General features: G+C 36.5%; 1 protein-coding gene across 2 annotated transcripts in view; it reads right to left on the bottom strand.

Moving 5' to 3' along the window:
* Window positions 1-27,364, bottom strand: part of HDX (highly divergent homeobox) — a 212,515-nt gene that overhangs the window by 99,450 nt on the left and 85,701 nt on the right. The window lies entirely within an intron of this gene.

Raw genomic sequence — 27,364 nt, 5'->3', positions numbered from 1 at the left:
GATTACCAAGAGAAATATCAATGACTTCAGATAGGCAAATGATACCACCCTTATGGCAGAAAGCAAAGAGGAACTAAAGAGCCTCCTGCTGAAAGTTGAAAGAGGAGAGTGAAAATGATGGCTGAAAACTCAGCATTCAAAAAACTAACATCATGGCATCTGGTCCCATCATTTCATGGCAAATAGATGGAGAAACAATGGAAACAGTGACAGATTTTATTTTCTTGGGCTCCAAAATCACTGCACATGGTGATTGCAGCCATGAAATTGAAAGACATTTGCTCCTTGGAAAAAAAGTTATGACCAAACTAGACAGAATATTAAAAAGCAGAGACATTGCTTTGCCAACAAAGGTCCATCTAGTCAAAGTTATGGTTTTTCCAGTCATCATGTATGGATGTGAGAGTTGGACTATAAAGAAAGCTGAGCACCGAAGAAGTGATGCTTTTGAACTGTGGTGCTGGAGAAGACTCTTGAGAGTCCTCGGACTGCAGGGAGATCAGACCAGTCAATCGTAAAGGAAATCAGTCCTGAATATTCATTGAAACCTGAATATTCATTGATGCCTGAAGCTGAGTGACTGAACAGATCTGAACTGAATTATGTTATCTAATTTAGCTATCTAAGGATAGACATTAGGTGATTTTTCAGGTTATTGTTATTAAAATCAATGCTGAAATGGATATTCTGGTATATATCTTGCTTTATATTTGCAGTTATGTATAACAGGAAATTCCAAGCTATGTGTTTCCAGTTCTTCAAGTTGACAAAGAAAGGATTCCCAACACCAGACAGATGAAACCACCATGTTTATGTGAGTCACATATACTCACAGCCTGTAAGAGGAGAACACTGTATGCCATACAGGAACATATGAGAATATTGAAAACAGAGTGAACAAGCAAGGGCTGTGGTGTAACCCTGAAGCATGGTGAAACCTCTCTTTCCCATAAGAGGATATGATCAACCTGTTTGAATCATTTTGTCGGCTAGCAGGGAACTGAAGCTTGCCATTCAGGGATAAATAGACATTGTGTCTTGTCCCTGTGCTAAGGAGAGTTGTTTGAATATGGTATTTCATCTGCGGGAACAGGATGGGAAGGGGAACTTAGGGTTGAGCCATAATTCAAGACCCTCTTGGCTTTTCCCAGATGTCAATACACAAATAATGTGGTAACTTAATTTTAGATTTTACAGCACAAAATGGAATTGGTTGCCCAAAGAGTATGTGCATTTACAATATTTTGTAAATATAGACAAATTGCCCTTGGATAAGGGCTGAAATATATGACAGTCCCTATTTTCCTGTATCTTTATCAATGCTAGGGATTATCCAACTTTATAATTATTACTAGTTTAGTAAAAGATTGTATCTTGCTGTTTTGATTTGTATTTCTTTAAATAAGACCAAGGGTTTTTGTATGCTTAATGGCCTTATGAATTTATTTTTCTGAAAAATGCTTATCTAAAGTATGATGCATTTTTTCTTATTATTTTTTAAATTTGTATACTCTTAGTGACAAGAACTGTGCTAAACATATGTTAGATATCTTTTTTTTTGTAAATAAGGGTATTTTTAATCATATGGAATATGTTTCCTATGATTAATAATACACTGTGTAAAGTCACATCAGTCATCCAATGTGACTCTTTGTGACCCTATGGACTGTAGTTCTCCAAACTCCTCTGTTCATGGGATTCTCCAGGCAAGAATACTGGAGTGGGTTGCCATTTCCTTCTACAGGGGATCTTGCTGATCCAGGGATTGAACCTACGTCTCCTGCATTGCAGGCATATTCTTTACCATCTGAGTCACCAGGGAAGCCCCATAGTTCTTATAATTGGCTGTATTGTTCCAATATTAATTTAGCAATTAATAAAATTAGGGAAAAGTTATTTAAAAATAAATCAAAGTAGGAAGTCCACATCAAAGAGTACAAATGAACATATCTATAAAACAGAAATATAGTTTACAGATGTAGAAAACAAACTTATGGTTATCTAGGGGTAAGGAAGGGGAGGGATAAAATGGAAGATTGAGATTGTCATATACACACTACTATGGGCTTCAGTGGTAAAGAATCAGCCTGCCAATGCAGGAGATGCAGGTTTGATCCCTGTGTCACGAAAAACCACTGGAGAAGGAAATGGCAACCCCTTCCAGTATTCTTGCTTGGAGAATACCATGATCAGAGGAGCCTGGCAACTCCATGGGTTTGCAAAAGGTTGGACACAACTTAGTGACTAAACAAAACACAACTGTATATGAAATAGGTAACAAATAAATACCTACTGTATAGCACAGGAAATTTGACTCACTACTCTGTAAAGGCCTATATGAGATAAAATCTAAAAATGAATGACTGTATTTTTATATATATATATATATATTTATATATATATATATATTTATATATAAACTAATTCACTTTGTTGTACACCTGAAACTAACACATTGGAAATCAACTATACTCCAACGGACTAGATCTGATAGACAGAGTGTCCGATGAACTATGGATGGAGGTTCATGACATTGTACAGGAGACAGTGATCAAGACCATCCCCAAAAAAAGAAATGCAAAAAAGCAAAATGGCTGTCTGAAGAGGCCTTACAAATAGTTGTGCAAAGAAGAGAAGCAAAAAGCAAAGGAGAAAATGAAAGATATATCCATTTGAACGCAGAGTTCCAAAGAATAGCAAGGAGAGAGAAAAAAGCCTTCCTCAGTGATCAATGCAAAGAAATAGAGGAAAACAAAAAATGGGAAAGACTAAGGATCTCTTCAAGAAAATTAGAGATACCAAGGGAACATTTCATGCAAAGATGGGCTCACTAAAGGACAGAAATGGTATGGACCTAACAGAAGCAGAAGATGTTAAGAAGAGGTGGCAACGATACTCAGAAGAACTATAAGAAAAAGTTCTTCATGACCCAGATAACCATGACAGTGTGATCACTCACCTAGAGCCAGACATGCTGGAGTGTGAAGTCAAGTGGGCCTTAGGAAGCATCACACGAACAAAGCTAGTGGAGGTGTTGGAATTCTAGCTGAACTATTTCAAATCCTAAAAGATGACACTGTTATATTGTTGCACTAAATGTCAGCAAATATGGAAAACCCAGCAGTGGCTACAGGACTGGAAAAGGTCAGTTTTCATTCCAATCTCCAAAAAAGGCAATGCCAAAGAATGTGCAAATTACCACACAATTGAACTCATTTCACATGCTATCAAATAATGCTCAAAATTCTCCAAGCCAAGCTTCAACATTATGTGAACCGAGAACTTCCATATGTTCAAGCTGGATTTAAGAAAGGCAGAGGAATTAGAGATGAAATTGCCAAGATCCACTGGATCATAGAAAAAGCAAGAGAATTCCAGAGAAAATATCTATTTCTCCTTCATTGACTATGCTAAAGTCTTTGTGTGGATCACAACAAACTATGGAAAATTCTTAAAGAGATGGGAATACCAGACCATCTTACACACCTCCTGAGATATCTGTAAACAGGTCAAGAAACAACATTTAGAACAGGACATTGAACAATGGACTCATTCCAAATTGGGAAAGGAGTACGTCAAAGCTGCATACTGTCACCCTGCTTATTTAACTTATATGTAGAATACCTCATGTGAAATTCTGGCCTGCATGAAGCATAAGCTGGAATCAAAGATTTCTGGGAGAAATGTCAATAACCTCATCTATGAAGATGAAACCACCCTTATGGCATAAAACGAAAAGGAACTAAAGAGCCTCTTGATGAAAGTAAAAGAGGAGAGTGAAAAAGCTGGCTTAAAACTCAACATTCAAAAAACAAACATCATGGTACCTGGTTCCATCATTTCACAGCAAATAGATGGGGACACAATTGAAACAGTTTCAGATTTTATATTCTTGGGCTCCAAAATCACTGCGGATGGTAATTGCAGCCATGAAATCAAAAGACACTTGCTCCTTGGAACAAACACTATGACAAATCTAGACATCATATTAAAAAGCAGAGACATTATTTTCCTGAAAATAGTCCGTATAGTCAAAGCTATGGTTTTTCTGGTAGTCATATATAGATGTGAGAGTTGGACCATAAAGAAGGCTGAGCACCGAAGAACTGATGCTTTTGAACTGTGGTGTTGGAGAAGACTTTCAAGAGTCCCTTGGACTGCAAGCAGATCAAGCTGTCAAACCTAAAGGAAGTCAGTCCTGAATATTCATTGGAAGGATTGATGCTGAAGCTGAAGCTCCAATACTTTGGCCACCTAATGTGAATATCTGACTCATTAGAAAAGCCCATGATGCTGGAAAGATTGAAGGCTGGAGGAGAAGGGCATGACAGAGGACGAGATGGTTGGATGACATCACTGACTCAATGGACATGAGTTTGAGCAAGCTTCAGGAGATGGTCAAGGACAGGGAAGAATGGTGTGCTGCAGTCCATGGGGTTGCAAAGAGTCAGACACGGCTGACTGACTGAACAACAACAAAAGCTAAAAAGAATAAAACAAATGATAAATGCCATCAAGGCAATAATAACCAGTTTTACTCTGTCCTATGCTAAATAATCTTTTACAGAAAATTTTTAAAATGTTAATTCTTGGACTTCCCTAGTGATCCACTGGTTAAGAATCTTCCTGCCAATGCAGGGGGCATGTGTTTGATCCCTGATACACGAAGATCCTACATGCCACAGTGCAACTAAGTCCATGTACTGCAACTGCTGAGACCTGTGCTGAGAGGCCCATGCACCATAACTAGAGATTAGCCCTTACTTGCTGCAGCTAGAGAAAGCCTGCATGCAGCAACAAAGACCCAACATAGCAAGAAAGAAAAAAAGTTAATTCCTATTTCCAATGTTGTAGTTAAGTAACCTTTGCTTTGCTGCATTTGTTATGGTATAAATATTTTTGATCACATTCCAAAAATTTGCTTAGCTTTTAACTAGAACCTACTAGAAGGCAGAGACTAAAAGACTTTTTCTTTGTATAACACTTAGCATAGATTTAAGAGCATAATTTTTGGGGGTAGGCATGTGACTCATAGAACTGCAGAGAAAGTAGATCACTAGCAATTCCCCAGTCCAGACTGGACAATTTCAAAATTATCCAAGATAAATATGTATAAGTACTCATGTATGGTTATCCAGAGTATAAAAGAAGGAAGGAGGATCTATTCAAGTAACCAGAAGGTTTTAAAGTGTGAAAACGTTTGCAACCCACTGTAATTAAATTATAAGTAAAATAACTGGCTTAATTATTTTTCATACAAAAATTCTCTTGCATAGGAAAATAGCTTAGAGAGTTATAAATTTTAGATAACTTTAGCATGTTTAACAATAAAGCATTCAAATAAAGACTTGTCTCATAACAAGACTAAAATCTATAACGTGGAGGTGTTACTGATTAAAGCAGGTAAATGTAGAAATTGAGAACTACTCTTCAATCAATTTAACTTGAAAGACTAAAATATTGTGCAATGCATTGCAGGCATTATGGGTATCACTACAGCCTTCTGAGGAATGGAAAATGGAATTATACAGTGTAAAGCCTTTTCAAACTGGCTGTTTCTGTTAGCAATATATTTTTAAGATTAATCAATATCTTTGCATGACTTCATAGCTCATTCCCTATTACCATTGAATAGTATTCCAATTGTATTCAGTATGCCAATTTGTTGATTCATTTGCTTATTGAAGGACATCTTTGTAGCTTCAAGTTTTTGATGATTATGAATAAAGATTATGTGAACATTTTCATGCAAGATTTGGGTAGAAATAAAATTTCAAATCAGTTAGGAGTATGACCAAGAGTGTGACTGCTGGATCATGTATTCCAAAGTGGTTGTACTATTTTATATTCCCATCACCAATAAATGAAATTTCCTGTCTCTCCTCATCAAAAAATGCTATCTTAGCATTTTGGATTTAGCCATTTTAGTGGGTCTATAACGTTTTGACTTATAATATATACAATCAAAAAATCACATGGATATACATGGCTGATTCATGTTAATGTATGGGAAACCCATCACAAAAATGTAAAGAAATTACCTTCAAATTAAAAATAAATAAATTAATTCTAAATTAATAAATTAATAATTAAATAAATGAATTCTTTTAAATCACATGGCATTTTCATACTAAAGACACTGGTACTTTGCAAAGTCATCTTTGTGTGAATTTTTCCCCAAATAATTTTTAAAACTATAATTTTATATTTGTGCTTATGCTAAAATTTATGCTTGCTTAGAAAATATTCTAAAAAGTCTGGAACTATTCGCTCCACTATGATTTTGGGAAACATCACAGTAACTAATTCATTTTATCAATCACATTAGAATAAAGTATTTGCTACCTGCATACAGAAAATCTTAGACTCTGGTCAAACTTTCCAGTAGCTTTGAAACAACAAGCAATTGTAATATAAATGAGTAAATTGACAAGCACCATTAGAAAAAATAAGGGTTAAATAGAATGTTCTTTATGCTTTATGTAACATTAAAAAATGGTAAGGGTACTTGGATGAAGGTGGTCTGGTCAAAAGGTACAAACTTCCAGATGTAAGATAAATAAGCATTGAAGTACAACATGATGACTATCGTTAACACCACCATATAGTATATTTGAAAATTGTTAGGAGAGCAACAATTCTCTCTCATGTCCAACTCTTTGTGGCCCCATGGACTATACAGTCCATGGAATTCTCCAGGCCAGAATACTGGAGTGGGTAGCCTTTCCCTTCTCCAGGCGATCTTCTCAACCCAGAGATCAAACCCAGGTCTCCTGCATTGCAGGCAGATTCTTTACCAGCTGAGACACAAGGAAAGCCCAATACTAATACTTACACACCAAATACTAAACCAGAAAAATAAAGGATAGTACATTGATTTAGGATAGAGGAAAGACAAAAAGGAAAAGACACTGTGGATTTTTAGAGTGTTTCTGAAAAAAACTGAACTGGAAATCTCATTTTAAAAAATTTCTAATTCTTATTTTTTGGTTAACCCTTTACAAAGAAAGTCTATCTTAATTGACATGTAACTGTTCTAATCATATAACTCCTGAACAAAAAGAATAGATTAATCTAGTTAGCTTCTTAGACCAAAAAATGTATCTAAATTTTAAAAATATTTTTATTTACCTATTTTTAAAAGTAGATGCTTTCATTTTATACCTTTTTAGATTTAGAGCATTGATGGTAATTACATGGCATTGTATAGGCCAACTGGAGAATTCACATTCCATGGTGGATGAAATCCTATGAGTAATTGATTAACAGATCTGTAGTAAACTGTGACAATAGTATAGATTTTTACAGCAGGATTTTTGGAGCAGAGAAATCTTAATTATTTTTTTCAAATTTTTATTTTATATTGCAGTATAGCTGATTAACAATGTTGTGATAGTTTCAGGTGAATGGAGAAGGGATTCGGCCATACAGACATGTATTCAGTTCAGTTCAGTTCAGTCGCTCAGTCGTGTCTGACTCTTTACGACTCCATGGACTGCAGCACACCAGGCTTTGCTGTCTGTCACGAACTCCTGGAGTTTGCTCAAACTTATGTCCATCAAGTTGGTGATGCCATCCAACCATCTCATCCTCTGTCATCCCATTCTCCTCCTGCCTTCAATCTTTCCTAGTATCAGGACTTTTTCAATGAGTCAGTTCTTTACATCAGGTGGCCAAAGTATTGGAGCTTCAAATTCATTATCAGTCCTTCCAGTGAATGTTCAGGACTGGTTTCCTTAAAGATTGACTGCTTTGATCTACTTGCAGTCCAAGGAAATTTCAAGAGTCTTCTCCAATACCACAGTTCAAAAGCATAAATTCTTTGGCACTCAGCATTCTTTATAGTCCAACTCTCACATCCATACACGACTACCGGAAAATCCATAGCTTTCACTAGATGGACCTTTGTCAGCAAAGTAATTTCTCTGCTTTTTAATATGCTGTCTAGGTTGGTCATAGCTTTTCTTCCACGGAGCAAGTGTCTTTTAATTTTATGGCTGCAGTCACCATCTGTAGTGATTTTTGGAGCCCAAGAAAATAAATTTTGTCACTGTTTCCAGTGGTTCTCCATCTATTTGCAAACATGGAGTGATGGGACTGGATGCCATGATCTTAGTTTTTTGAATGCTGAGGTTTTTTTTTTTTTTTTTTAATTCTTATTTTAATTGGAGGCTCATTACATTATAATATTGTACTGGTTTTTGCCATACGTTGACATGAATCAGCCATGGGTGTACATCTGTTCCCCATCCTGAACCCTCCTCTCACCTCCCTCCACATCCCATCCCTCCGGGTAATCCCAGTGCACCAGCCCTGAGCACCCTGTCTCATGCATTGAACCTGGACTGGCGATCTGTTTCACATATGAAAATATACATGTTTCAATGCTATTCTCTCAAATCATTTCACCCTTGCCTTTTCTCAGAGTCCATAAGACTGTTCTATACATCTGAGTCTCTTTTGCTATCTTGCATATAGGGTCATTTAGAAATAGGGTCATTACCATCTTTCTAAATTCCATATATATGCTTTAGTAAACTGTATTGGTGTTCTTCTTTCTGGCTTACTTCACTCTGTATAATAGGCTCCAGATTCATCCACCTCATTAGAACTGATTCAAATGTATTCTTTTTAGTGGTTGAGTGATATTCCATTGTGTATATGTACCACAGCTTTCTTTATCCATTCATCTGCCGATGGACATCTAGGTTGCTTCTATGTCCTGGCTGTTATAAACAGTGCTGCGATGAACATTGGTGTACACATGTCTCTTTCAATTCTGGTATCCTCGGTGTGTATGCCCAGCAGTGGGATTGCTGGGTCATATGGCAGTTCTATTTCCAGTTTTTTAAGGAATCTCCACCCTATTCCCCATAGTGGTTGTACTAGTTTGCTGAATGCTGAGTTTTAAGCCAACTTTTTCACTCTCCTCTTTCACTTTCATCAAGAGGCTCTTTAGTTCCTCTTAACTTTCTGCCATAAGAGTGGTGTCATCTGTGTGTCTGAAGTTACAGGTGTATTCCTTCTCCTCCAAACTTCCCTCTCATCCAGGCTGCCACATAACATTGAGCCACGTTCCTGGTGCTATACAGTACAAGCTTATTGGTTATTTATTTTAAACATAGTAAAGTGCACATGTCCATCCCAAACTACCTAACTCTCTCTTCCCCACACTCCTGCTCCCTGCATTCATTTTCTAAGTCTGTGAGTTTGTTTCTGTTTTGTAAGTAAGTTCATTTGTATCATTTATGTTTAGATTTTGCATTTAAAGGATGTCATATGATATTTCTATTTCTCTCTCTGACTTAATTCACTCAGTATGACAATCTCTAGGTCCATCCTTGTCGCTCAAAGGAGATACATATATTTTGTGTGTGTGTGTGTGTTTGAAATATTTCTTAAATTTATTTTTAATTGGAAGATAGTTGCTTTACAATATTGTGCTGGCTTCTGCCATAAAACAACATGAATCAGCCACAAGTATACATAAGTCCCCTCCCTCCTGAACCTCCCCCAACCCCCACCCCATCTCAACCTTCCAAGTTGTCACAGAACACTGAGTTGAGCTCCCTGTGCTATATAGCAACTTCCCACTAGCTATCCATTTTACACATGGCAATACATATATATATATTTCAGTAATATATTCTCAATTTGTCCCTCCCTCTCCTTCCTTCTGCTGTGTCCAAAGTCTGTTCTCTGTCTGCCCTACAAATTGGATTAGCAATACCATTTTTCTAGATTCCATATATATGCATTAATATACAAAATTTGTTTTTCTGTCTCTGACTTACTTCACTCTGTGTAACAGGTTTTAGATTCATCCACCTCACTACTACTGACTCAAATGTGTTCATTTTTGTGGCTGAGCAATATTCCATTGCATATATGTACCACATCTTCTTTATCCATTCATCTATTGATGGACATCTAGGTTGCTTCCATGTCCTGGCTATTGTAAATAGTGCCGCTATGAACACTGGGGGGTGTGTGTGTGTTTCAATTATGATTTTCTCAAGGTATATGTCCAGTAGTGGGATTGCTGGGTCATATGTTAGCTTTATTTCTAGTTTTGTAAGGAATTTCCATACTGTTCTCCCTAGTAGTTATAGCAATTTACATTCACAACAGTGCAAGAGAGTTCCCTTTTCTTCACACCCTCTCTAGCATTTATTTTTTGTAGTGGCCATTCTGACTACTGTGAGGTGTTACCTCATAGTCATTTTGATTTGCATTTCTTTAATAATAAGGGATGTTGAGCATCTTTCCGTGTATTTGCTGGCCACCTGTACTGTGTTTTGTTTTGTTTTGTTTTTGAGAAATGTCTGTTTCGGTCTTCCTCCCACTTTTTGATTGGGTTGTTTCTTTTTCTGGTATTACAAACCTTTGTATCATTAAGATATACATATCTCATATTACATACAGTTTCTACTATTTTCCAAATACCACAAGTGTGTCACATCTGTAGTATATTTAAGCAGTGGTATGACTCAACAAATTTAGAAACAATCAGCAGAGTTTCTGAAAACTCATCAAATTTTTTATTGTCCAGTAATTGAATGATCAATTTTAAGTCAAAACAGCAGATCTAAGGTCCTCAGATGGAGAATACTGTAATATAATACATTGTCAATTTATTTCAATATACTTACAAGTAAACGCTCAGAACTTTATTAAGTATTATAGGTGATGAAAGAGAAGCTTGCCGAGAAGATTGGATAAACAAACATAAACTGAAGGCTAAATGGCATTAAAGACTGAAATGTGTGATGCAAAAAGTAAGCATTATGAAATTTCAGATGAAAGAGAGCTATGTAGGTGGTCACTGGGGAGGACTGTGAGTTGAAGTTTGAGGCACGAGTAAGATTTTATTGGGAAAGATGAGAGGAAGTGGAAATAGTGAAAGTGCAGGTGAGGATACCAGAGAATATAATAGATTTGATCAAGTGGCAAAAGGAGGCAACAACCTCCACTGAAAAATACACTTAAACAGTCAGGGTGGAACCAGAAAATAGCAAGCTCTAATGCTAGAATAAATTTTATTAGATTCCATAAGCAATGAGGAGGCACAGTGGCTGCATGAACAGAAGATGGATATGAAAGAAACTATATAAATGCTAAACAGAATTACAGAAACCAAACTGGGGAAACTTTTATTTCAAATATCACAAGAGAAAGGAACATAACTATGAATTCCAAATGAAAGACTGAGATATAATTATTAAACAATGGACAAATAATTCATATATATGTAATGCACTATATTTTTTAAACCCCTAGTTTTCACTCTAGAGAAACTCTAGAGAAATTCTACAGTAGTCTTCCTGAGATTGCAAAAACAAAAAACCTTTTGAGTAGTGGAACAGTCAAGTATCAACATGCACACTGTAGTAAATATTCTTTCACTGCAGTTAGGCCTATTTACTACTACAGGCTGCCCCTTTCATCCCTAAACTGTTGCTTTTTTTTTTTTTCTCCATAGTACTTAATATCTTCTGACATATAATTCATTTGCTTATTTTATTTGTTTATTATATATGTCTCTTGACTACAAAGTGAGCTCCACAAAGGAAGGGATCTTTTACTGTGTGGTTCCTATTATATGCCAAATGTTCCATCAATGCCTGGAACATAGTGAGAACTTCAAATTAAAATATTTGCTAAATGAATAATTGACAGCATGCATGAACATGGGAATTATGTTAAAATAAATTATAGTTTATTATATTATCTATTTAAAGAAACATATTATGAAGTTATTTAAAATAGGTGAAAAGGATAAAGCAAGGGGTATTATGTAAATGTTTTTATGTTTAACTACCATTATCTTTCAAGTTCCATGAGTAATTATTTTGATTTGAGTAAGAATTTGAAAGATGTGAGAATCTAAGATGTGTGAAGTTAAATAAGCAGGGTGACTACATATAAGGTGGTCTGGTATGTCCATCTTTTTAAGAATTTTCCATAGTTTGTTGTGATCCATACAGTTAAAGGCTTTAGCATAGTCAATGAAGCAGAAGTGGATGTTTTTCTGGAATTCTCTTGCTTTTTCTAAGATCCAAAGGATGTTGGCCTACACCTGTAAACAAAGCCTAATATCACCCAGCTGCCAACAGCATCCAGTGCAGTGTACCTCACCAAAACAATAAGTAAGACCAAAACACAAAGACTATCATCAGCAGACAGGATTCCACAGACACTGCAAAATATACCACTTCACACAGCCCTACCCATCAGAGGAAAAAGAAAAAAAACCTCACCTCCTCCCACTAGACCACAGGTACAAGGCACCCTTAATAAGAAGCCAACACAAACCAATGAACCAACCTTTCCCACTGAAGGTAAAAACCAAAAGGACAAAGTAATACAACCCTGAAGCCTGGGTAAAGGAGACCTCAAACAGAATAAGTTAGGGGGAAAAAATGAAAAGATAGAGAAATACAGCACAAATGAAGAAACAAGATAGACACTCACAAGACCACATAAACAAAGAAGGAATAGGTAAACTACCTAAAAAAGCATTCAGAATAATGATAGTAAAGATGTTCCAGAGCCTCAAAAATAGAATGGACATAATGCAAGAAGCAATTAACACAATTAATACAATCAATAAAGACATAGAGAAAACAAAGAATAAACATATAGAGATGAATAACACAATTACGGATATTAAAAATACTCTAGAAGGAACCAAAACTAGAATAACTGAAGCAGAAGAACAGATAAATGAGCTGGAAGAGAGAATGTTTGAAATAACTGCTCAAGAGCAGAATAAAAGAAAAAGAATGAAAAGAACTGAGGATAGATCCAGAGACCTCTGGGACAATATTAAACACACCAATATTCAAGCTATAGGAGTCCCAGAAGAAGAAGAGAAAAAGAAAAGCACTGAGAAAATTTTTGAAGAGATTATAGTTGAAAATTTGCCTAACATGGGAACAGAAATAACCAATCAAGTCCAGAGAGGCCAATACAGGGTAAACCCAAGGAGAAACAGATTGAGAAACATATACGAATCAAGTTAACAGAAGTAAAGGAAAAGAAAGAATATTAAAAGAAGCAAGGGAAAAGCAATAAGTAACGTAGAAGGGAAAACCCATAAGATTAACAGTTCGTGTTTGAGCAGAAACTCTGCAGGCCAGAAGGGAATGGCAGGATATATTTAAAGTACTGAAAGAAAAAAGCTACAACCAAGATTACTCTACCCAGCAAGGATCTCATTCATATTGATGGAGAAATCAAAAGCTTTACAGACAAGCAAAACTTAAGAGAATTTAGCACCACTAAACCAGCTTACAACAAATATTAAAGGAACTTATATAGAGAGTAAACACAAGTGAAAGGAAAGACCTACAAAAACAAAGACAAAACAATTAATAAGATGCCAATAGGAACATATATTTCAATAATTACTTTAAATGTAAATGGGTTAAACACTCCATCTGAAGGATACAGACTGGCTGAATGGATACAAAAACAAGACCCATATATATGCTGTCTACAAGAGACCCACTTCAGAACTAGAGACACATATAGACTGAAAGTAAAAGGATGGAATAACATATTCCATGCAAATGGAAATCAAAAGAAATCTGGAGTAGCAATTCTCATTTTAGACAAAATAAACTTTAAAATAAAGTATAAGAGATAAAGAAGGACACTATGTAATGATCAGAGTATAAATCCAAGAAAAAGACATAACAATTGTAAATATCTATGCACCCAACATAGGTGCACCTCAATACATAAGACAAACACTAACAGACATAAAAAGGAGTAAATGACAGTAAGGGGCTTTAACACTCAACTTGCACCAATTGACAGATCATCAAAACACAAAATCAATAAGGAAACACAAACTTTAAATTAAACATTAGACCAAATGGACCTAGTTGATATCTTCAGGACTTTCCACAAAAATACAGAAGAATAAACTTTTTCCTCAAATGCACATGGAACATTCTTCAGGATAGACCACTTCTTGGATCACATATCACTTCAGTAAATCTCAAAATTGAAATCATATTAAGCATCTTCTCTGACCACAATGATATGAGACTAGATATCAATTAAAGAAAAAAAAAAAAAACACACAAGCACATGGACATTAAACAATAAATTTATAAATAACAAAGAAGTTCCTGAAGAAATAAGAAAGGAAATCAAAAGATGCCCAGAAAAAAATGTCAATGAAAACCTGACGACCCAAAACCTATGGGATTCAGCAAAAGCAGTTCTAAGACGGAAGTTTATAGCAATACAATCCTACCTGAGTACAAAAAAAAAAAAGAAAAAACACATCAAATAGACAACCTAATTCCACACTTAAAATAGCTGGATAAAGAACAACAACAATAAAACCAACCTTAATAGAAGGAAATAAACCATAAAGATCAGAGCAGAAAGAATGAAAGAAATAATAGTAAATATTAATAAAACTAAAAGCTGGCCCTTTGAGAAGATAGACAAAATTGACAAACGATTAGCCATCAAGAAAAAAATAGAGAAAAATCGAATCAATCAAGAAAATCAGGAATGAAAAAGGAGAGGTTACAACAGACAATGCAGAAATACAAAGGATCATAACAGACTAGTACAAGCAACTATATGTTCATAAAATGGACAACATAGAGAAAATTTAGATTCTTAGAAAAGTTGAACCTTCCAGACTGAACCAGAAAGAAATAGAAATTATGAACAAGTCAATTGCAAGTACTGAAATCAAAATTGTGATTAAAAAAAAAAAAACTGAAGAAACAAAAGCCCAGGACCAAATGGTTTCACAGGTGAATTTTATCAAAAATTTAGAGAAGACAGGTCAGACTTTATTTTTTTGGGCTCCAAAATCACTGCAGATGGTGATTGCAGCTATGAAATTAAAAGACGCTTACTCCTTGGAAGGAAAGTTATGACCAACCTAGATAGCATATTCAAAAGCAGAGACATTACTTTGCCAACAAAGGTCCATGTAGTCAAGGCTGTGGTTTTTCCAGTGGTCATGTATGGATGTGAAAGTTGGACTGTAAAGAAAGCTGAGTGCCAAAGAATTGATGCTTTTGCACTGTGGTGTTGGAGAAGGCTCTTGAGAGTCCCTTGGACTGCAAGGAGATCCAACCAGTCCATTCTAAAGGAGATCAGTCCTGCGTGTTCTTTGGAAGGATTGATGCTAAAGCTGAAACTCCAATACTTTGGCCACCTCATGTGAAGAGTTGACTCATTAGAAAAGACCCTGATGCTGCGAAGGATTGGGGGTAGGAGGAGAAGGGAACAACAGAGGATGAGATGGCTGGATGGCATCATCGATTCAATGGACATGAGTTTGGGTAAACTCCGGGAGTTGGTGATGGACAGGGAGGCCTGGTGTGCTATGGTTCATGTGGTCGCAGATTCAGACATGACTGAGCAACTGAACTGAACTGAACTCCTACCCTTCCGAAACTCTTTCAAAAATTGCAGTGGAAAGAATACTTCCAAACTAGTTCTACAAGGACACAATAACTCTGATACCAAAACCATACAAATATATCACAAAAAAGAAAACTACAGGCCAATATCACTGATAAACATAGATGCAAAAATTCTCAACAAAATTCTAGGAAACAGAAATCAACAACACATTAAAAAGATCGTACAACATGATCAAGTCAGCTTTATCCCAGGGATGCATGGATTCTTCAACATATATCAATCAATTAATGTGATACACCATATTGACAAATTAAAAGATAAAAGCCATATAATTTCAATAGATGTGGAGAAAGGTTGCAACAAAATTCAGCACCCATTTATCATAAAAACTATTCCAAAAAAATGGGCAGAGAAGGAACTTATGTCAACATAATAAAGAACATATACAACAAACCCACAGAAAACATTATTCTCAACGGTGAGAAACTGAAAGCATTCCCTCTCAGGAATAAGACAAGAATGCCCACTCTCACCACTATCATTCAACATAATTTTGGAAGGCTTAGCTATGGCAATCAAAGAGAAAGACATAAAAGGAATCCAGATTGGAAAGGAAGAAGTAAAACTCTCACTATTTGCAGATGATATAGTACTATACATAGAAAATCTTAAAGATACTATCAGAAAATTACTAGAACTAATCAATGAATTTAGTAAAGTCATAGGATAAAGAAATCAATCCACAGAAATCACTTGCATTCATTCCTAATGAAAATAATAACAATGAAAAATCAGAAAGAGAATTTAAATAATCAATTCCATTTACCACTGCAGCAAAAATAATAAAATACCTAGGAATAAAACCTAACTAAGGAGACAAAAGAGCTCTATACAGAAAACTATAAGACACTGATGAAAGAAATCAAAGATGACATAAACAGTGGCAAGGAAATTCCATGTTTCAGGGTTGAAAGAATCAATATTGTGAAAATTAGTGTACTACCAAACACAATTTACAGGTTCAATGCAATCCCTATCAAATTTCCAATGGCATTTTTTTCATAGAACTAGAACCAAAAAAAATGTCACAATCCATAAGAAAACATGAAAGACCCCAAATTGTCAAAGCAATCTTGAGAAAGAAGAATGGAGCTGGAGGAATCAACTTACCTGATTTTAGACAAAACTACAGAGCTACAGTCATCAAGAAAGTATAGTACTGACACAAAGACAGAAGTATAGACCAATGGAACAAGACAGAAAGCCAAAGATAACCCCACACATCTATGGGTACTTTGTATTTTACAAAGGAGGCAAGAATACAATGGGAAAAAGATAGTCTCTTCACTAAGTGGTGCTGGAAGAACTGGACAACTATCTGCAAAAGAATGATATTAGAACAGTTCTTAGTACCATACACAAAGATAAACTCAAAATGGATTAAAGGCCTAGATATAAGACCAGAAACTATAAAACTCTTAGAAAAAAAGGTAGGCAGAACACTATATGGCATAAATCATAGCAAGATCCATTATGACCCACCTCCTAAAGTAACAGAAATAAAAACAAACAAAAATAAGAAGTGAGATCTAATTAAACGTAAAAGTCTTTGAACAGCAAATGAATCTATAAACAAGGTAAAAGGACAACCCTCAGAACGGCAGAAAATAATAGCAAATGGATTAACTGACAAAGAATTATTTCCAAGATATACAAGCAGTTCAAATAACTCAATACCAGAAAAACAAACAATGCAATAAAAAAATGGGCAAAAGACCCAAACAGACATTTCTCCAGAGAAGACATGCAGATGGCTAATACACACATGAAGAGATGCTCAACATCTCTCATTATTAGAGAAATGAAAATGAAAATTACAATGTGATATCATCTCATGCTGGTCAGAATGGCATTATTTTTAAAATCCACAAACAACAAGTGCTGGAGAGTGTGTGCAGAAATCAGAACCCTCTTGCACTGCTGGTGGGATGTAAGTTGATACAGCCACTATGGAAGACAGTATGGAGATTCCATTAAAAACTAGGAATAAAACCACCATCAGTTCAGTTCAATTCAGTTGCTCAGTCGTGTCCGGCTCTTTGTGACCCCATGAATTGCAGCATGCTAGGCCTTCCTGCCCATCACCAACTCCCAGAGTTCACTCAAATTCACGTCCATTGAGTCGGTGATGCCATTCAGCCATCTCATCCTCTGTCATCCTCTTCTCCTCCTGTCCCCAATCCCTCCCAGCATCAGAGTCTTTTCCATGAGTCAATTCTTCCCATGAGGTGGCCAAAGTACTGGAGTTTCAGCTTTAGCATCATTCCTTCCAAAGACCATCCAGGACCAATCTTCTTGGAATGGACTGGTTGGATCTCCTTGGAGCCCAAAGGACTCTCAAGAGTTTTCTCCAACACCACAGTGCAAAAGCATCAATTCTTTGGCACTCAGCTTTCTTCACAGTCCAACTCTCACATCCATACATGACCACTGGAAAAACCATAGCCTTGACTAGACAGACCTTTGTTGGCAAAGTAATGTCTCTGCTTTTGAATATGCTATCTAGGTTGGTCATAACTTCCCTTCCAAGGAGTAAGCATCTTTTAATGTCATGGCTGCCATCACCATCTGCAGTGATTTGGGAGCCCCCCAAAAAAATTCTGACACTGTTTCCACTGTTTCCCCATCTATTTCCCATGAAGTGAGGGGACCAGATGCCATGATTTTCGTTTTTTGAAAGTTGAGCTTTAAGCCAAATTTTTCACTCTTCTCTTTCACTTTCATCAAGAGGCTTTTTAGTTCCTCTTCACTTTCTGCCATAAGGGTGGTTTCATCTGCATATCTGAGGTTATTGATATTTCTCCCAGCAATCTTGATTCCAGCTTGTGTTTCTTCCAGTCCAGCGTTTCTCATGTTGTACTCTGCATAGAAGTTAAATAAACAGAGTGACATTATACAGCCTTGATGTACTCCTTTTCCTATTTGGAACCAGTCTCTTGTTCCATGTCCAGTTCTAACCATTGCTTCCTGACCTGCATACAAATTTCTCAAGAGGCAGATCAGGTTGTCTGGTATTCCCATCTCTCAGAGTTTTCCACAGTTTATTGTGATCCACAGAGTCAAAGGCTTTGGCATATTAAATGAAGCAGAAATAGATGTTTTTCTGGAACTCTCTTGCTTTTTCCATGATCCAGCGGATGTTGGCAGTTTGATCTCTGGTTCCTCTGCCTTTTCTAAAACCATCTTGAATGTCATGAAGTTCACAGTTCACATATTGCTGAAGCCTGGCTTGGAGAATTTTAAGCATTACTTTACTAACGTGTGAGATGAGTGCAATTGTACAGTAGTTTGAGCATTCTTTGGCATTGCCTTTCTTTGGGATTGGAATGAAAACTGATCTTTTCCAGTCCTGTGGCCACTGCTGAGTTTTCTAAATTTGCTGGCATATTGAGTGCATCATTTTCACAGCATCATCTTTCAGGATTTGGAATAGCTCAACTGGAATTCTAATACCTCCACTAGCTTTGTTTGTAGTGATGCTTTCTAAGGCCCACTTGACTTCACATTGCAGGATGCCTGGCTCTAGGTGAGTCATCACACCATCGTGATTATCTGGGTCGTGAGGATCTTTTTTGTACAGTTCTTCTGTGTATTCTTGTCATCTCTTCTTAATATCTTCTGCTTCTGTTAGGTCCATACCATTTCTGTCCCTTATCGAGCCCATCTTTGCATGACATGTTCCTTTGGTATACCCAATCTTACAAAGTCATAAAAGGAGTACATTTGAGTCACTTCTAATGAGGTGGATGAACCAAGAGCCTATTAATGAGAGCAAAGAAAGCCAAAGAGGGAAAAACAAATATCATATATTAATCCATATATATGGAATCTAGAAAGATGATACTGAAGAACCTATTCACAGAGCAGCAATGGAGACCCAGACATACAGAACAGACTATGGACAAGGGTGTGGGAGAAGAGGGAGATGGTGAATTGAATGGAGAGAGTAGCATGGAAGCATAAACACTAATATATGTAAATAGATAGCCAAAGGAAATTTGCTGTATGACTCAGGAAACTCAAACTGGGGCTTTGTAATAACCTAGAGGGGTGGGAAAGGGTGGGACAGGGAAGGGAGATTCACCTATGGTTAATTTACATTGATGTATTATTACAGAAATCAAACCAATATTGTAAAGCAATTATTAATCAATTAAAAATAAATTTATAGAAAATATCGGGGAAATGAGAAGGGCATGTGAAAAAAATTAACTTTTTCATTAATATTAGCATTGATAGTTATTGACATTATTATAAATTATTATAATTATTGACATAATTATAAATTATTATAAATAAATTATTATTTATAATAATATTATTATTCTGCTGCTGCTGCTGCTAAGTCGCTTCAGTCATGTCCAAATCTGTGCGACCCCATAGACGGCAGCCCACCAGGCTCCCCCATCCCTGCAATTCCCCAGGAAAGAACACTGGAGTGGGTTACCATTTCCTTCTCCAATTTTGTTGCTACTGTGTGCTTAATGTATGATAAAGTAAATGGGATATCCTTACAGTCCATGTGTCCTAGAAAATCAGTTTTTGCTTTGTAGAAGAAAGCGTATATATAAGGATGTAATATGCAAGAAGTAAAAAAAAACCCCTAGTCCTGAATTTTAATTAGTATCATAATTTTATGATGTTTTTAAAAATAAATTTCATGTATAAAATTTAAAAATAAGTTTCATGGAATTAATTTTCATAATATGGTTCAATTTTTGCTAGACAATGGAGTCTGATCAGTGTACCCCAACCACTAGAATCAGGACAGTGTTTAACAACCTTGGCTCATCATAAGAATAACTGGGCCATTTATTAATACTACTTCCAGGTCTTCCTCTAGAGCTTCTGATTAGGAATATACTGGGTAGTATCCAGACATTTATTTTTAACAAGCCATCACCCCCAACATATGAGCTCCAATGATTCTTATGATGAGGCAAGGCTGAGAAACACATACTGACTGGATGGGTCTTCATATTACTGACTGCTTTCTCCTGGTTTTCCCTTCATTGCAGGGGCTGAAGAGAATAGAGTTACCATTAGAACCCATTTGCAATGACTTACTTAAAAGGTTGTATTTCCATATATTTCCAAAATTGACTGAAAGAGATAATTAACCACATTCATCCTTCCACTTTCCTTTTAGCTCAGACTTTGTTTTGTTCCAGGCATGTTGAGACTCCAAAGAAAGAAAACTAAGAAGGTGTTCTTGCTCAAAAACAAAACAAGAAACAAAAAGCTGAGGATTTCTGTTTAAAATAAACAGTAGATTTTCCCCTTTCCTGACACTACTATGAGGCAAAATACTAAAGATAGCGGGACTACAAGTCAAAAAACACTTGAGTTCTAATCCAAATTCAAACTTCTACTAGATATATTCATAGTCTTTTCAAGTAACTTGAAAAGAGCCCCTGGGTGGGCTCGAACCACCAACCTTTTGGTTAACAGCTGAAGGTGCTAACAGATTGGGCCATAGAGACAGCAGTCAAATAACATCCTGAATTTATTTTCATCTATAAAGTCTAAATAGCAATGCCTGTCCTATCTGCATCTGTGCATTGTGGGGAGGATCAGAATGAGACCATCAAAGTAAAATGCCTTTAAACCAACAATCCCCAATCTTTTAGGCACCAGGAACCTGTGTCATAGAAGACAACTTTTCCACAGTTTGGGAATGAAGGGGAGTGGTTTCAGTTTTGTCTGCTGCTCACCTCCTGTTGTGCAGTCTGGTTTCTAAGAGGCCATGAACCACTGATCTGTGGCCCAGGGGATGGAGACCCCTGCTTAAAACTCTAAAATACGGTACATGTGTGTGTTAGTCACTCAGTCGAGTCTGACTCTTTGTGATCCCTTGGACTATAGCCCACCAAGGCTACTCTGTCTAAAGAATTCTCCAGGCAAGAATACTGAAGTGGGTTGCTATGGGAATCTTCCCAAACAAGGGATTGAATCTGGGTCTCCTGCATTGCAGGCAGATTATTTATCATCTCAGCCATCAAGGAAGCCCTATATTATACATATGCTAGTATTATTTTTACTATTGAAGAGCCACAACCTAATATGAGTAATATTAACATGCATAGTTTGTTATAATAAGAACAATCAGAACAATTTGTAGTTTTCAAAAGTCAAAGAGACAGTATTGAGATTTCAAAAAGTCACTAACAACTTCATAATTTATATAGACCAACTTTCATTCCACATGTACTCCACATATAATCATACAGTTTGATTTTACAAAAAACTAAAGCAAACGAAAATTGCTCGTTTCTTCTGTATTGGTAATTAAGCTACATTTTCTCAGTTCCAAACACACTGTTCTATACAATGTTTTTGATGAAACTCTGAAAACCACATTTCTGCTTTACTGAATGTCTTTGAACAGATGAAATTGACTGACTCAATGGATATGAATTTCAGCAAACTTCAGGAGATAGTGAAGGACAGGGAAGCCTCATGTACTGCAGTCGTGGGGTCACAAAGAGTTGGACATGACAGTGACTGAACAACAACAAAATGTCTTTGAATGAGATTCTGCCAATAGAGAACAGTACAAGGAGACTAGATGACTGAAGAAGGAAGATGATCCTTTCTGTTTTGCTTTCTATTCCTATCAGTATCACCCAAAGAACAACTTTCCATCCTGGCATTGGCTGTTAGTAATAGTAGCAGTCGGTTCTTCTTTTTGTGCACTATCAGAATCAACCTCATTGTAACACAAAAGGTACCACTACTAGCTGGCAGTGTACCAAACTCAGAAATCAGTCCCATATCAGCAAACCTTTTCTGTAATTTTATAGTTTCTGAAAATAGAAACTACTTTTTGTTTTCCTAGCCCAAGGGGTGATAGCTACTTCCTGAATTAACACTCTTGTTGCTTCAGTTTCATTTTTGCTTTTTAAAATCCTCTAAAACATGTCTAAACAGTTTATACAATTAAATTCTTTTGGTAAGCTTTCTGTTTACCTTCTTGGACACTTATTGATAGAAACCATCCATTTAACAATCAGGTTCACTAAGACTTTTCAAGAAGGTGTACATGGACAATAACTAATATGAATAGAACGTCAAGCACAGTGTGCATAATGTCAAGATGTATACTAGTAAGATAGAAAAAACCATGTCATTCAAAATTGAACTGATATTCAGCTAGACTACAACATTATATGCTAGATTGACACTCAGGGTTGGACCATTTTGTTCTCTTGTTGAACACACTGTTTAATTTCACAGACTACAATCTAAAACAAGATTGCTCACAGACCACGGTCATTTCAATTGCTCAGTCATGTCTGAATCTTTGCTACCCCATGGACTGCAGCACACCAGGCTTCCAAGTCCATCACCAACTCCCGGAGTTTACTCATGTTATTGAGTCAGTGATGCCATCCAAACATCTCATCTTCTATAGTCCCCTTCTCCTGCCTTCAATCTTTACCAGCATCAGAGTCTCTTCAAATGAGTCAGTTCTTTGCATTAGGAGCTTCAGCTTCAACATCAGTCCTTCCAATGAATATTCAGGACTGATTTCCTTTATGATGGACTGGTTGAACCTCCTTGCAGTCCAAGGGACTCTAAAAAATCTCCTCCAACACCACAGTTTAAAAGTATCAATTTTTCAGCACTCAGCTTTCTTTATAATCCAACACTCACATCCATACATGACTAATGGAAAAACCATAGCTTTGACTAGATGGACCTTTGTTGGCAAAGTAATGTCTCTGCTCTTTAATATGCTGTCTAGTTTGGTCGTAACTGTTCTTCCAAGGAGAAAGTGTCTTTTAATTTCATGGCTGCAGTCACCATCTGCAGTGATTTTGGAGCCCAAAAAGATAAAGTCCGCCAATGGTTCCACTGTTTCCCCATCTATTTGCCATGAAATGATGGGACTAGATGCAATGATCTTAGTTTTCTGAATGTTGTGTTTGAAGCCACCTTTTTCACTCTCCTCTTTCACTTTCAGCAAGAGGCTCTTTAGTTCATCTTCACTTTCTGCCATAAGGGTGGTGTCATCTGAGTATCTGATGTTATTGATATTTTTCCCACCAATTTTGATTCCAACTTGTGCTTCATCCAGCCCAGCGTTTCTCATGATGTATTCTGCATATAAGTTAAATAAGCAGGGTGACAATATGCAGCCTTGACATACTCTTTTTCCTATTTGGAACCAGTCTGTTGTTCCATGTCCAGTTGTAGCTGTTACTTCCTGACCTGCATACAGATTTCTCCAGAGGCACGTCAGTTGGTCTGCTATTTCCATCTCTTTCAGAACTTTCCAGTTTTTGGTGATCCACACAGTCAAAGGCTTTGGCATAGTCAATAAAGCAGAAGTAGATGTTTTTCTGGAACTCTCGTCCTTTTTCAATGATCCAATGGAAGTTGGCAATTTGATCTCTGGTTCCTCTGCCTTTTGTAAATCCAGCTTGAACATCTGGAAGTTCATAGTTCATGTACTGTTGAAGCCTCCCTTGGAGAATTTTGAGCATTGCTTTACTAGTGTGTGAGATGAGTGCAACTGTGCAGTAGTTTGAGCATTCTTTGGCATTGTCTTTCCTTGGGATTGGAATGGAAACTGACTTTTTCCAATCATGTGGCCACTGCTGAGTTTTCCAAATTTGCTGGCATAGTGAGTGCAGCACTTTTATAGCATCATCTTTTAGGATTTGAAATAGCTCAACTGGAATTTCATCACCCCCACTAGCTTTATTTGTGGTGATGTTTCCTAAGGCCCACTTGACTTCTCATTCCAAGATTTCTGGCTCTAGGTGAGCGATAAAACCATCGTGGTTATCTGGGTCATGAAGATCTTTTTTGTATAGGTCTTCTGTGTATTCTTGCCACCTTTTATTAATATCTTCTGCTTCTGTTAGATCCATACCATTTCTGTCCTTTTTGAAGTGACAGAGCCAAAGCAAAAACAACACCCAATTATGGATGTGACTGGTGATAGAAGTAAAGTCTGATCTTCTAAAGAGCAATAATGCATAAGAGCCTGGAATGTTAGGTCCATGAATCAAGGCAAATTGGAAGTGGTCAAACAGGTGATGGCAAGAGTGAACATTAACATTTTAGGAATCAGCAAACTAAAATGGACTGGAATGGGTGAATTTAACTCAGATGACCATTATATTTACTACTGTGGACAAGAATCCCTTAGAAGAAATGGGGTAGGCATCATAGTCAACAGAGACCATGATAACAGGAAATAAAACAAGGCTACTTCATAATTTTGTCTCAACAGACAAAACCAAGGTTGCAATGCCACATTCTAAATACCCTATCACTGAATTGCCCCTCCTGGGACTTTCCAGGTGGCAATAGTGGTAAAGAACTTGCTTGCCATTGCAGGAGATGTAAGAGACACAGGCTCGATCCCTGGGTTGAGATCACCTGGAGAAGAAAACGCAACCCACTCCAGTGTTCTTGCCTGGAAAACCCCATGGGGAGAGGAGGCTGGCAGGTAATAGTCCATAGGGTCACAAAGAAAACATCCAATTTAGAGCAAATGCTCACTTCATTATACCCTCCCCTAAATTACCCAGCCAAAGTCCAAATCTTCCTGTTAGGTATTTCCACCATCCTCTTACTGAGATAAATCATGGTTCTCTATGCTATGTGTTCTTCTTTGCTGCAACAAGCAATAAACATAGCTTATTTCACTACTGATTTATTCTTACGGTTTGATTGAGGGGCACTGACAGTGGTAAATTTTCCTTGGAAGTAAGCCAAAGAATTTTCAGATGATGGTTATATTTCATTGTGTGGATAAAGTGTGCTTCCAGGACAAGCTAGAAAGTGATCAACATGGGTGTTTGTCACAGTGGTATTTTATATTTATGTAATTATTTCATGAATACCTCTCTTCCTATTAAATCTAGATCATCAGTTCCATGCTGCTGCTGCTGCTAAGTCGCTTCAGTCGTGTCCGACTCTGTGCGACCCCATAGACGGTGGCCCACCAGGCTCCCCCGTCCCTGGAATTCTCCAGGCAAGAACACTGGAGTGGGTTGCCATTTCCTTCTCCAATGCGTGAACGGGAAAAGTGAAAGTGAAGTTGCTCAGTCGTGTCCAACTCTTCGCGACCCCATGGTCTGCAGCCTACCAGGCTCCTCCGTCCATGGGATTTTCCAGGCAAGAGTACTGGAGTGGGGTGCCATAGCCTTCTCCACATCAGTTCCATAAGAGCAGTGAAAATATCTGGCTTTTCTCATCATTGTATCCCTAAGGTCAAGCACAATATCTGGCACATTGTAGACTTCTGGAGTACAATAGAAATAGAATATGAGATAAATATATAGGCTTCCATTAAAAGAGTGAAAAACTCCTGGTAAAATTAATTTTAATTACATACCTTACCGCAGTATATTCAAAATTTTATCATTTAAACATGCAATTAGCATAAAATTTAGACATTTATATATTATTTTTACAAAATCTTTGAAATCACCTATTTTATACTTGTAGCATATGTCAGTTTGAATGCTAAATTTTCATCATACAAAATTGACCTATACATAAGTTTCACAAGATTTACAATTGAAAAAGTAGATTCAAATACCCAAGTTTTCCAGTAACTGAATTTTTAGCCTTTTAAGTTTTGCTGAGGCATAACTAATGAAAACTAAATTACACATGTTTAAATTGTACAATTTGATGTTCTCCTTTGTGTATACGTCAAGAAACAATCTTGTGTGAACATACCCATCATACCCTTAAGTGTTTCCTAATGCCCTCTTTCAATCAATTTGCCCTACCTTCTGTCCGCTTACATAACCATGTAACCACTGACTTGCTTCCTGTCATTAGTTTGCATTTTCAATAATTTTATATAGATGGAAGCATACAGTATGTATTCTTTTTTTTTAATCTGGTTTCTTTCACTCAAGCTGATTATTTTAAGATTCAATCATATGATGTGCATGTCAATATTTCACTTTTTAATTGTTGATTTCTATTCCCCTATATGAACAAAATTTTTTTATCCATTCACCTGTTAATGAACATTTAGCTTGTTTCTACTTTTAGGCTACTATAAATGCAGCTGCTATAAACATTCATGTAAAAGTTTTTATAAGGATAAGTACTATCACTCCTCTTGGGCAAAGACTTATCAGAATAGTTGGATAATAGGGCAGGTGTATGTTTAGTTTTTTAAAAAAACTGTCAAAATGTTTTCAAAAGTGGCTGTACTATTTTACAGCCCCACAATCAATGTATGATTGTTCCTTTATCTCCATATCTTTGCCAATAATTCTTATTCTAGAGAGTGAGAAATACCTCATTTTGGTTTTAATATGCATTTCCTGAATGATGCATAATTTTGAGCAGCTGTTCACATATTTATTGAATGTTCATGTATCAGTTTTGTTGAAATATCAGGCTCATATCTTTTGTTCATTTGTAATCAGATCATTTGTCCTTGTAAGTGTTTTGTATATGCTGGATAAAAGTACATTAATGGATAAGTGATTTGCAAATATTTCCTTCTAGGCTGTTGCTCGTCTTTTCATTTTCTTCATGGTATCTTTCAAAGTGTTAAGGTTTTGAATTTTGTTGAGACCCAATTTATTCATTTTTCAATTTTATGGATTGCACTGTTGACTTAGTATCTAAGAAATCTTTACCTAACTCTTAGTCTCAAATATTTTCTCTTATTGTTTTCATAAAATGTTATTGGTATAGCTCTTCCATTTAGGTCTCTAATCTATTTTAAAGTATTTTTGTGTGTGTGTATGTCCAACTGTCCAAGTACCATTCATTAAACAGACATCTTTCCCTTCCACAATGAATTGTCTTAACATTTTTTATAAAATCAGTTCCCTATAAATATAACAACTATTTCTGCACTCTCAGTTCTTTTCCATTGTTTCAAAGCTATTTACCATGCAGTAAC

This window comes from Bos javanicus, chromosome X (assembly GCF_032452875.1).
Source record: "Bos javanicus breed banteng chromosome X, ARS-OSU_banteng_1.0, whole genome shotgun sequence".
Classification (NCBI taxonomy): Eukaryota; Metazoa; Chordata; class Mammalia; order Artiodactyla; family Bovidae; genus Bos; species Bos javanicus.
The sequence above is the reverse complement of the archived record's forward strand: the minus strand, read 5'-3'. Positions and strand labels throughout refer to the sequence as shown.